The sequence below is a fragment of the Crotalus tigris genome, unplaced genomic scaffold (assembly GCF_016545835.1).
Source record: "Crotalus tigris isolate CLP2741 ecotype Arizona unplaced genomic scaffold, ASM1654583v1 scf7180000024116.2146003, whole genome shotgun sequence".
In the NCBI taxonomy this organism is placed as follows: domain Eukaryota; kingdom Metazoa; phylum Chordata; class Lepidosauria; order Squamata; family Viperidae; genus Crotalus; species Crotalus tigris.
Genome location: NW_024100393.1, coordinates 540,098 through 552,223, shown reverse-complemented (window position 1 = coordinate 552,223; position 12,126 = coordinate 540,098). Strand labels below are relative to the sequence as shown.

Genomic DNA, 12,126 nt, shown 5'->3' with positions numbered 1-12,126 from the left:
GCGGAAAAACCTGGGCATTATCTTGGTTCTGTAAAGTTTCTTTGCAGCCATAGCCTTTTCTTTGCAACCAGAGATTATTGAGAAATATATTAAAATAAAATATAATTGTTCATGACTACATACGATAAATAAGGTGGATGCAAGGAAATAAATTCTGATTCAAGATAGGTGGAGTTTATGAAACATGCAGAGCAGCTAAAAAAAGCTAATACACACCTGGGTTGTATACACAGAGGCATGGACTCAAGATCACATGAAGTATTAGTATCGCTTTATAAAGCCCTAGTAAGACCACACCTGGAATACTGCAGCCAATTTTGGTCACCATATCACAAAAAAGATGTTGAGAGTTTGGAAAAAATTCAGAGAAGAGCAACTAAGATGATCCAAGACCTGGAGACTAAAACATACAAAGAATGGCTGCAGGACTTGGGTTTGGCTAGTCTAAAGAAAAGAAGAAATAGGGGAGACATGATAGCAGTATTCCAGTATTTGAGGGGCTGCCACAAAGAAGAGGGGGTCACGTTATTCAAAGAGAGAAGCAATCTGGAATTAAGGAGAAACTTCCTGACAGTGAGGACAATTAACCAGTGGAACAGCTTGCCTCCAGAAATCGTGGGCACTCCATCACTGGAGATTTTTTTTAAAAAGGCTAGACAGTCACTTGTTTGAGATGGTATAGGTCAGGGGTGTCAAAACTGCCAGCCCATGGGCCAGATGTATCATGCCGAAACCACGCCCACCCCATTGCCAGCAATGGAGAAAAAGTCGCAATACATCGTGACACGTCACATGACGTTGCGAATTTGACACCCCTGGTGTAGGTCCTCCTGTTTGAGCAGGGGGCTGGACTAGAAGACCTCCAAGATCCCTTCCAGTTCTATTCTATTCTATTCTATTCTATTCTATTCTATTCTATTCTATTCTATTCTATTCTATTCGAGTTAAAAAGCAATTCTGTGCAGTCAGATTGTGGTGACATTTTATCAGATCAAAATATTATCAGAGTGATCAACAAATCACGATTGGATTAGGTAATATCAAATAGGGCTTTTATACGTGAGCTTGGCAGTTCACAAGTGATGTTAAGGTAAAAAGCAAATGGAACCCCTTGATAAGTAAAAGAATATTAAGCACGGATTTAAAAAATGAATGGAAAAGGGAAAATAAACATAAGCCAGCCAGAAGAAGAGAGACTGCAGATTAAAAAGAAAATGTTTCTTGTCTCAGATCCCACAGCAGAGAGAATTAGATATAGGGCATGTTTAATAATAATCCATTTCCCCATCTACATTTTGAAACTGAAATAGTAATGAGAGATTTTGTTTTTCCTATAGAAGCAAGATATTTACCAAATTAGCACTAACAAACTACAGCTGGATGTTGATGTATTACAGTATCACACAGGAGGAAAAAAAGAATCCAGAAAGGATAGGTTTAAATCTTAAAGCTAAGGTTTTAAAAATATGCAAAAATGAAAAAAAGGTATGCATAAGTAAGGGTGTTTGTCATTTCCTGAATTAATAAACCTTGATGACATATCAGTGAAAAACATCATGTGGAGCTGGTTAAGGCCAGATGGTGGGGAGCATTGTGTTCTGAAAATCACCAAGAACTTCTGGAAGGTTTCAGAATGATTATTCTTACCAGCAAAGCTAATTAAATGACCAGACATGCCATTTAAAAGTTAGGAGCTCACCATGCCCCCCCCAAAAGAAAATGTATCCGTAACATTTGCACAAAATTTTTAAAAAGAAATTTGGCACTGAGACATCTCAAGAAACAGGAATACAAATGTTAGAAGAGCCTTCTTCTTTTGTTGTTTTAAACCGCAAAGGTTCACTTGCATTTGCATTTACTGTGTGCTGAAATCTCTCTTCCTTAAGAAAGAAGCATCAGTGGACTTCCCCATTCTCAGAGCATTTCCTTTCAAATTTATTTTGCCACTTGCTTGAGCTGGTTGGAGGACAGGAAGGTGAGAATGGAGGCTGTTGCTGTTTCCATTTTCTTTTATACTTCTCTCTCATCCTTCTGCAGCCATCCCAGCTACCTCTCTTTTCTCGTCTGAAAAGGCTCCAGAGGAGGGGGCTTCTTCATATCTTCCTAATGGGGATCCTGAACAGCTTCACAAGTGATATGATTTATATGATAAAAGACCACCTTGGAACTAAAGAAAACAAGACTTCATTAACAGCCACTGTGTAGGACAGACTGGCAGAAGACTAGCAGAGCACATCCATGAACACCAACTAACAGTCAGAAGAACCGATGAAAACTCCTTAATCTCACAACAAATGGACAGATTTAACCATAGTTTCATATAGAAAACTGTGAGCATCCTAGATTAATTTAAATTAAAGAAAACACACACAGAAAGGAACTTGGCATTTAGCTAAATTAGCCATAAATAGACACATAGAAACAAATATTTGCACACCATTTGTCATAACGTGTGTATGTATATATACATACACACACACAAACACACAATCTTGTATTTGGGTTCTCATTGTATGTATTTCTATTTTTCCCAGTTTCACCCATCCTGTTCCTTTAATAAAGCATCCAGATCTACGCACACGGTCTGTTTTATTGGAGGATAGGTGGGTTTAGCTGCATGTCAAGCTGCACACAGAACACTATTCTTTAAGTAAAGACAGAACACTATTCTTTAAGTAAAGAGCTGATAAAATATGGGGGCATGGAAAGTACACTGATTTCTCAGCAGGCTAAGTAGGTCTTCTCTTCTTCAAGCTACATAGTCAAACTATACCAATCTTTCCAACTCCTAGATGCTACTCACATTTCTATGAATTGTTTCTGGAAGACAGCCAAACCTGAGTTTGGCAAACATTTGCAGAAACAGAAATGTAGATCAGGTGAAAATAACTAATTGGAATGGGTCACAGTATGTTTACATGTTCTTTTGGCTACTCTGATACTTTTGACTAATAGACGTCACAATGGAACAAGGGAGCTAAATATACTAGCTAAACTCTTGATTTTATTTTTTGTATTTTCTTTGACAGAATTCTAGTATTTCCCCAGTATGTTAGCTATACCTTTTTTTTTGCCTATTATTTCTCATCTATAAAATGCTTCCTCTTCTAAAAGTCACAAAGATGTTTTGGGGCACAACCTGGATTGATAAATATTATGTCTAATATAGTAATCTTTAAATTTTACATTAAACTTGACTTGGGAACACGGTGGCTCAAGTGGTTGGGATGCTGCCATCAAGCAGAGTTGAGCTCCCGTCCTTCGCTCCAGCTCCTGCCCGGGACATAAAAGGAGCCTCCAACTGGGCATTCCCAGGGCAATGGTGATCCTCTCAACTCGGAAGCATCTTGGTGTTTCTGGCTTGAGGGCAATTTTAAAAAAAAAAAAAAAATTCCAAACCTCAAACCTTGACTTTATCATGCCACAAATATCATGCCACAAATATCCATGACACCCAAATTTCAGGTCATGTCCTTCCAACTCTAAAGGCTTTCCAGTTCTCAGTTCTCACCCCTTCTTTTCTCCAAACCGAACGCCGAGCTGTAAAATACAATTTCAAATCAGGTAAGCCCGATCCTCCTCTTTCCTTTTGCACCTTTATTAACACTATATATTTCACCCGTGGTTGTTGTTGTTGTTTTTCATCTTGCTATACAAAGTTCTGCCTGATTGCCTTTTGCAACTTTTTGCTACCAACCAACAGAGCAGCGGAGAGAGGAAAGGCTGTGGGAAAAGCCATTGTGGAGACCGCAAAAGCTTTTATTTATAGGATGTGGTAGCTTTTTGCTCCTGTCAGCTGCTAATGCTCTGTGCTGAGAGCCTGTCACATTTTTCCTTCTCCACTCACACTTTACATGCAGTTTTGACCCTTTTTAGTTTTACTTAGATGTCATTTCGTTTTATGCCAATTCTTAAACTTTCCATCTTAAATTTAATTTTTCAGTCTGCCGCTACAGCCATGTAATCCCTTGAGCTCCTACAGGGCTTGCGGTCATACAAGCCAACCCCAGGATAAGCCACTATGGCATTGCCAAAACAGGATGGCCACTATTCTTTCCACGCACCTATCTCTTTCTCTACTACCAACTCCCTCTGCTCATATGTTCACGGTCCCATAGCAGTCTCTTCCTTTTGAGGCCAAGTAATATAAAGGTTAAAACATTTTTTTAAAGTATAAAAATTGTGATTCTACCTTTTGGTTGCATCATTTCTCTTTCTTCCCTTCTGTAAATGGCCCATAGGAGAATCCTTTAACATTTGTACCTGTCCAAATGACCCTAATGTTCCCATTGTTTGAAATGTCTATTTTACAAAAGACATTCTATCAAAAATAGCAAGTTTTTGAGGGGCAGTGGAACAGGCGGTACAATGATGGCTAGAGAATCCTATCCAAGTTCAATGCTCAGTATGTCAGGATTCTGGTCCAAATGAAGAGGAAGAAAGAGGACATGTAGTGTTCAAGGCTAAAGCTATACAAATGCATTCCTCTGTTGCTAAAGATTTATTTTCCAGTGTTTCTGTTTCCACCAGTTCCCATCTTCTCTTTCTTTTGAAACCTGACCTTTCCCCATGGATTTGAAATTGGTTCCAAGCTTCCACTACTCTTTCTGAGGGACCAACTTCAAACCCACGGGGAAAGGAAGCTTGGAACCAACTTCCAGCAGAGATAGTGGGTCAATCATTAGTAACTGAGTTTAAACATGCTTGGGATAAACACGTGTCCATCAATCGATAAAAATTTAAAAAATAAAATTAAAAAAATTCTAAAGGTGCACATTAGGACCACTAGGTCTTTTTCTGTCATCAGTTTTCTATGTTCTATGTTTCTAGTCAATGAGCTGCTATGATGTGTCTCTCCGTCAATTCCATCACACTCTCACTGGTAGCTTTTATTTCTTTCTACTGCTCCTTTTTCAAGACTATTGCTGCCTACCCAAAGAAGGGCTCTTGCATAGACTCCCTTCACTGGGAAGGATAATTTGCCTGATCACTATTATTTCTATCCATCATAGCACTAGGAAGGAAAGACAGCATGCTCCCTTGCCACTACCTGATGCAATCACTATGCTCCCCCATTAGTGATTGTGTGATTTCACTTAATTTACATCTCAAATATCATTAGTGTGATTGACGTCAAGGTATGTATTTGCTTTCAACTTCTGTCTATCAATAACTATCATTTGGTAATAACCTTTGGAGGTCTGGGCACATTGCATCAAAGGTTTCAAATTACAAATTACAAGCAAACAAATTCCATTATAGGTGGAAAGGAGTGAGAAACTGCAACAATATAGTTCTTGGTTCTTTAGCTTATTACCTGGGAAGTTAAAAAACCAAGAACTATATTGTTGAGGTAAGAGTCTCTTTCCTACTCTCCAACACATCTACTTTCTGTCTAATTTTCTAGATCTCATACTTCTTATCTACATTTCTCTTTCTTTCTGTCACTTCAGGCAATATACCAAACAACAACAACAAAATCAGTTTTAAAGAAATGGTTTAGCCCCTGTATAATACCATGTCTTCTACCATATTCCAGAAAGTTCCCTCTTGGGAACAGAAGCAGCATGCACTAAACAGTTTGTCAGGAAGAGAAAGAATCAATTAATTCCTTTTAAAACACTTCATCAGTTCCCAAGAAGCATAGCTGGAAAACGCTCTTGGCCATGTACATGCCCCAAGCTAAGCAAGATTGCAGAATTTTCCTCCTCCATGATCTCACCCATGCAAACCAACTAAGCCAGTGTTTTTCAAGCTTGGTCACTTGAAGAGATGTGGACTTCAACTCCCAGAATTCTCCAGCAAGACTGGCTGGAGAATTCTGGGAGTTGAAGTCAATATCTCTTCCAGTGGCCTGAGAAGCTTGAGAAACACTGAACTAAGCTATGGGCTATATTCTTATTATAATGTTCTTCTTATGCTGGAATGTACAGTACAAAAACATTGTGTGGTATCAAACACATTCATGCTATCTTTCTGAGCTCAAGAGAGCTTAATAGTGAATTAAAAATTAAAAATCCAATGTAAAAGAACCAAACATGGAAATGATAATCACACAGCCACAAACGTAACTGAACAAATAAAGTATCACACCAGCTTCTGAGCAGAAGCAAAACCAAATTGAACCAACATTTCAATACACAGTTAAAACTCCAAAAAACTGTTGGAAGGGATATTGATAGGGTCTTCCTGAATACGCAGAGTTAACAATGTCATACATTTTATTGGTACATAAACAGAGAGAAAGCACTTTATGCCTAAGTCATAGAAGATAGAAAAACCCAGGTCTTTTCTTTCATAACCAACTTCAGTACACATTTCTGTTGTGCTATTTGGTTGCTAGGCAACATGTATCCAGAACTGCCAATTCTGTCTCATCAGGCCGACCCTGGCTATTCTATTTTTTAAGGCTATACAGAGGAAACAACTCTATATTTCCATAGTCTTAGCTCACTGCCTTCTGGAGTAAGAGTTTGAAAGAATGAACCCCACTTTCCAAGACAGTGCAGAATTTCCACAAAATCAGCTGGAATCCTTAGAACATTTAAACTCCTTGCTTCCAAGACACCTTTCCATTTTTAAAAATTATGGAGGATCCCAAAAGAATTTTTATTTGTATAGGTTATAAGTATCGATAGGTTCCATATTAAAAGCCTATTAACATGCACACATTTGTAGAATATCTATTGAATCATGTAAAAATAACAATATTAAGCTAATTCAATATTAAAAAATACAAACCCTATTCTTTAGCAAATAAAATAATGAGAAGGGTAACATTTTAAACATTTGCAAGTATCTTTAACATATGGCAAATAATTTTGATTGCATGGACCCCTAAGAAGGTCTTGGGGGACCCTCAGGAATCCTTAACCCAGGGCTCTTCAAACTTGGCCCTTTTATGACTTGTGGACTTCAGCGTGCCTGGCTGAGGAATTCTGGGAGTTGAAGTCCACAAGTCATAAAAGGGCCAAGTTTGAAGAGCCCTGCTGTAACCTATGCTTTGAGAAATGCTATTCTATTCATATTATTATTCATATTATTCATATTATCATTATTATTATTATTCAAAAAAATACAGACTCCTTTAAATAATGTTGTTGATTAGTCAGGTTTTCTGATGTGATTTTATTTTTAAATGTCTCCTTCTGACGACACCTCAGTGCCATCCAATAACTGGCATCTATTTTTAAAAAGCCACATCTATTTTTTAAAAATTAATATTTTATAACAAAGAAGACACCTACCTACCTTGTGTACATCATACACAGAAGGATTTATTACTGTGCAGAAGGATTTATTACTATGCTGTACTATACACCAGAGGCCCCCAACCTTTGAGGCACCAGGGACCGGTTCCGTGGAGAGAGGTTTTTCTGCGGACCGGTGGGTGCATGGTTTCGTGTGCTACCTGCATCTTGTGGATGGGACTTTGCTTGTTAATGTGGACCAGTTGCTGGCATGCCACGGACCGGTGCTAGTCCACTGACTGGGGGTTGGGGACCCCTGCTATACACAATTTTGATCCTGCACAACTATCAACACATTATGATAAAATTGCAGAGGAGATGATTTCTGACAAGGCACATTCTACCATGTGTGACCAGTTATTAAAAGGAGTGTTGCTGTTTTGATGATCCCAATGGGCCAACTAAAAGAGAGGACTGGATATGGGATTCCCTTTCTATTTAATCAAAGTCAGTGTTAAGCTTTAATAAGATTTTGATGTCAACTAAACAAACTGTTTATCCTGATTTGATTGTCTTTCATTCCTGGAGGAATCTCTGTAGGAAAGTATTCCATAATATCTTTATCTGTTATCCCTGAACATGATAATTGTTGCCCTTCCTACTAACATCAGGAGTAGCAGAAGTAGAGATCAACACAGTGAGAGGCAGCCAGGAATTCATACCAAACAGGGGTGGGCAGGAGATGGAGGCAGCAAAGAAAAGAGCCTATAGCCTTCATCCTTGCTCTCCCCCCAACAGCAGCATCAACAAAAACTCAATGCCCCTACTTTAGTATGAGGACAATAACTTTGCTGGACTTATTTTTTGAGGTGTGGCAAAAATAACACTTTAGAGGCTGCAATTTTCCACTGTCTTCCTGTCTCAAAGATAGTTTGAAAGCACATTGCCAGGGATATGGGGAAAAGTCCATTATTAACAAAGAAATAAACGAGTCAACTTTGCAGTACAATGCATAGCTCTGTGAATGGATGAATCTTTCTCTTTCTCTTTGTCATCTATCTGTCTGTCTGTCTGTCTGTCTGTCTGTCTATCTATCTATCTATCTATCTTTCGTCTATCTGTGTATCCATTTATCATCTATCTATGTATCTTCCTTCTATCATCTATTATCATTTATCTATTCATCTATCATCTATCTGTCTGTCTATCTATCTATCTATCTATCTATCTATCTATCTATCTTCTATATCTATCATGTATCATCTATATCTATCATCTATCTTCTATCTATCTATCATTTATCTATCTATCTATCATCTACCATCATTTATCTATCATTTATCTATCATTTATCTATCTATCATCTATATCATCTATCATCTATTATCTATCTATCTATCTATCTATCTATCTATCTATCTATCTATCTATCATCCATCTAACTATCTATCATCTATCTATCAAGTTAAAAGGTCCTAAATTTTTTTTTTAAACTCCCTGGAACTGTAATTTAAATGACATTCATGTTGAACATGTATAATAGTCAACAAAGTGTATTTATGCTGCCTTCAACCAATATAAAAAAGTTATGAACATACATCCACAAAAAAGTGGGATTTTATGGAGCAAAATTTTTCCAGTGAATGCAAGAAACACTGGACTAGGAAAAACAGTGACTTTCTACTATTGGATTAGGAAATGCCAGCAAGCAAAACAAGTGAAAAGCCTCCTAAATGCATAGAAGGAGATTTCTCCATCGGTATCCTACCCTTCTTTACTATATAAGGCAGGTTGTCAGTGCTGAATTGATGTGTTCTCCACCCATTCTTGAATTGGCAGAAATTTAGGCTGGCATGAAACTAGCTGTCTCCATTGCTGATGCCAGTTCTGGCTCTACTGCTTCTGTTTCAAGTCACTGCTAGTCACTTGACTTTCCTCCAAGATAATGAGTGACAAAGCTTTTACATACCATGAGCTTGTCCTTGATTGGTGTCTGAGTAAGGGGGGAAAGATTACTTTTCACATCAGTACAGCTAAGGGTAACCTAAGTCTGTCTCAGCTATCGGTTGATGACAAGATGAAGGTGAGATTATGAAGATGCAGCAGAAAACAAGATGTTCCCCGAGCAAATGGGAAAAGGCTAACAGTCATTGATAAGTGGGAGGAACCTGTGGGGCTTCAAACATTATTGGATTTCAACTAGCTAAAATTAGTCTAGCTGGCCTGAGAATATTTACTGGGCCAAAAGGTGCCCACTCTGGTCTTTGAGATCCCCAAACTGTTTTCCAACAGAACTATGAAATAACACTGGTTTAACAATAGCAGCATGGAATATTCTCAGTGAACTGCATACAGAAAGCAATCTTTTACCAGGTTAAAAAAAAATGATAATTTAGTTCTCAAAATTCTGTTCATAATAAAAGCTATTCAGTCCACTTTGCTATAAAAACTTGCAGTTTTTCATGTAGAACAGCAATTGTTCATATAGAACCAAGATGTAATGGATATTACAATTGTCCTAGAAAAGAGAAATGAGATCTTTCACAAGGCTTTCACTAGATAAAGAAGTAACTGATAATTCCATATTTTACTCCCATGTGCTCTGTAACAAGGCAGAGATCCATTCAGTCATGCAATTAGTTCAATTTATTCCAGCAAAGTGTCTACATCATTAATTGTATTTCATATTGTCAACCTAAAAAAATGAGGGGAACCCCTGAGAGGTCTGGTATACATGTGTGTGAAAGAATTGAAATCATAAAGTTTAGAAGCAACTGCTTTATAATATTAATTGTTCATCTAGGATGTTGCTTTTACAGATGGCTAATCTGACACCAAAAGAGAATATTGTTTTATTGTCCCATAGCAATTTCCATTTTTGTGCAATACTTTTAGCATCTTATTATTCATTTAGGCAGTTGAACTAACTGTACAATTTTTTGGCCAATTTCAGCTGTGAAGTCACAGCACAAAATCAAATGATTCAATAAATGATGTTGTATTGCTAGCAGAGTTGTGAATCCTTATTGGCAAAGAACACCCCCCACCCCCGCAAACTCTATTGTTGTCTCCATGTCAGCCCTGTTTACAAGGCAGGGCAAACTAATGTCATATTTTCTGAGTCAGGCCTAACTTTAGTAAGACTCTTGCAAATCTGAATATAATAATAATAATAGTAGTAAAGTTGGAAGGGACCTTGGAGGTCATCTAGTCCAACCCCCTGCTCGGGCAGGAAACCCTACACCATTTCGGACAAATGGCTGTCCAGTCTCTTCTTAAAACTTCCAGTGTTGGAGCATTTACTGCTTCTGGAGGCAGGCTGTTCCACTGATTAATTGTTCTCACTGTCAGGAAGTTTCTCCTTAGTTCTAGGTTGCTTCTCTCCTTGATTAGTTTCCACCCGTTGCTTCTTGTCCTGCCTTCAGGTGCTTTGGAGAACAGCTTGACTCCCTCTTCTTTGTGGCAGCCCCTGAGATATTGGAACACTGCTATCGTGTCCTCCCTCGTCCTTCTCTTCATTAAACTAGACATACCCAATTCCAGGAATCGTTCCTTATATGTTTTAGCCTCCAGTCCCCTAATCATCTTTGTTGCTCTTCTCTGTACTCTTTCTAGAGTCTCTTCACTTTATCTTCGTATGAGCTTTGATGGGGCTTGTCTGAGACATTTTCTCAAACTAGTTTCTTGGAATGGGCTCAAGCCCACTTATCTGATTATTACCTTGGCAGTGGCACGTTTCCTGTCCTTCCAGGCCATTCCCTATGCTTTCTACACACCATCCTTTGGATAAAGCCCAGAAGATTGTCTCAAATAACAATTTAAGATGATAAGTAATGAGCTGACATGACTGGGCAACTGCTGAGGTCCATGCCCAGCAATGTCCCTTATCAAGAGTTCCTCTCTCATTGCTGCCATCTTTCCCGGATGCATAGGTAGAAGAATAAAAGTAGTTTTGCTGCTTGGGAGTAGCTTTCCCTATCAAATGAATTATGGCCCTTCCCTTAATTCAGGAAGGATTCCAATTTCCAATTGTCTTTGCACCGTGGTCACTCCTATATCAAAGATACGTCTATGTACACATAAACTGTATTTTATAGATGTCTAGTAGTTAATCAGATAATAAATTTGCCCAGATGAATTTATAATTGAATTCAATCATCAGACAGAGTCATTGAACACCAAGACAAAGCAAAACAACGAACAAACAAACAAACAAAAAACCCCAGCATTTGTACACTATTATTATGGCAACATTAGAATGAAACAGCCCAGAAAAAAAGGAAGCATTCTTTTAACAATAATTCTTTCCTCTGCATCAGGTAGCATTGTATTGCAGTGCAGTGCAAGGTGTTGAGGAGAGCACTGTTGAACAAAAACTGTAAAGTACAATCACTTCCCCACTCATGGCAGAACTTTGTTGTTTCCACACAGTGTTTTGGTGCTTGCAGGGATCTCACAACCTGACTCTGAAAAGTTTGCTTCAGCTGCACTTATCTGGAAAAGCTGCAAAGATAAATCTGTGGCATGTTCTCAGAGTTATGAGGTAGATCATCTTCCAATAACAGCATCTCCTACCTTGTCCTGTTTCTTTGCTCCTCAGAGTCACCTGAAGCCAAATCAACAGGATACCTTGCCCACCTTTCCCAGTTACTGTGAAAGGCACCTTTTTTCCTCTTCTGGTCTTTTCTTCTTTCTTGCTGCAAACCCCAAATGCTCAAGGGGAGAACAAACCTCAGCTAACTGAAGTTTTCAGCCTTCTGCATTGACCAGCAAATAGGAGCATGTTCCTAAGAGGGAGTATAACACAAGCTCTATAGGGGGAGTATAACACAGTGAGGAATGTAGCTGTGAGACACTCATACATTTGACATGAAAATGGGGCAACAGCTAGGAAGGAGGAATTTGATGCTTCTAGGGAAATGCCCAGAAAATCCTG

At 38.4% G+C, this 12,126-nt stretch overlaps 1 protein-coding gene across 3 annotated transcripts in view; it reads right to left on the bottom strand.

The window, feature by feature from the left end:
- The window catches only part of PDE1A (phosphodiesterase 1A), a 156,603-nt gene that overhangs the window by 58,270 nt on the left and 86,207 nt on the right, over window positions 1–12,126 (bottom strand). The gene's annotated exons all lie outside the window — the stretch shown is intronic.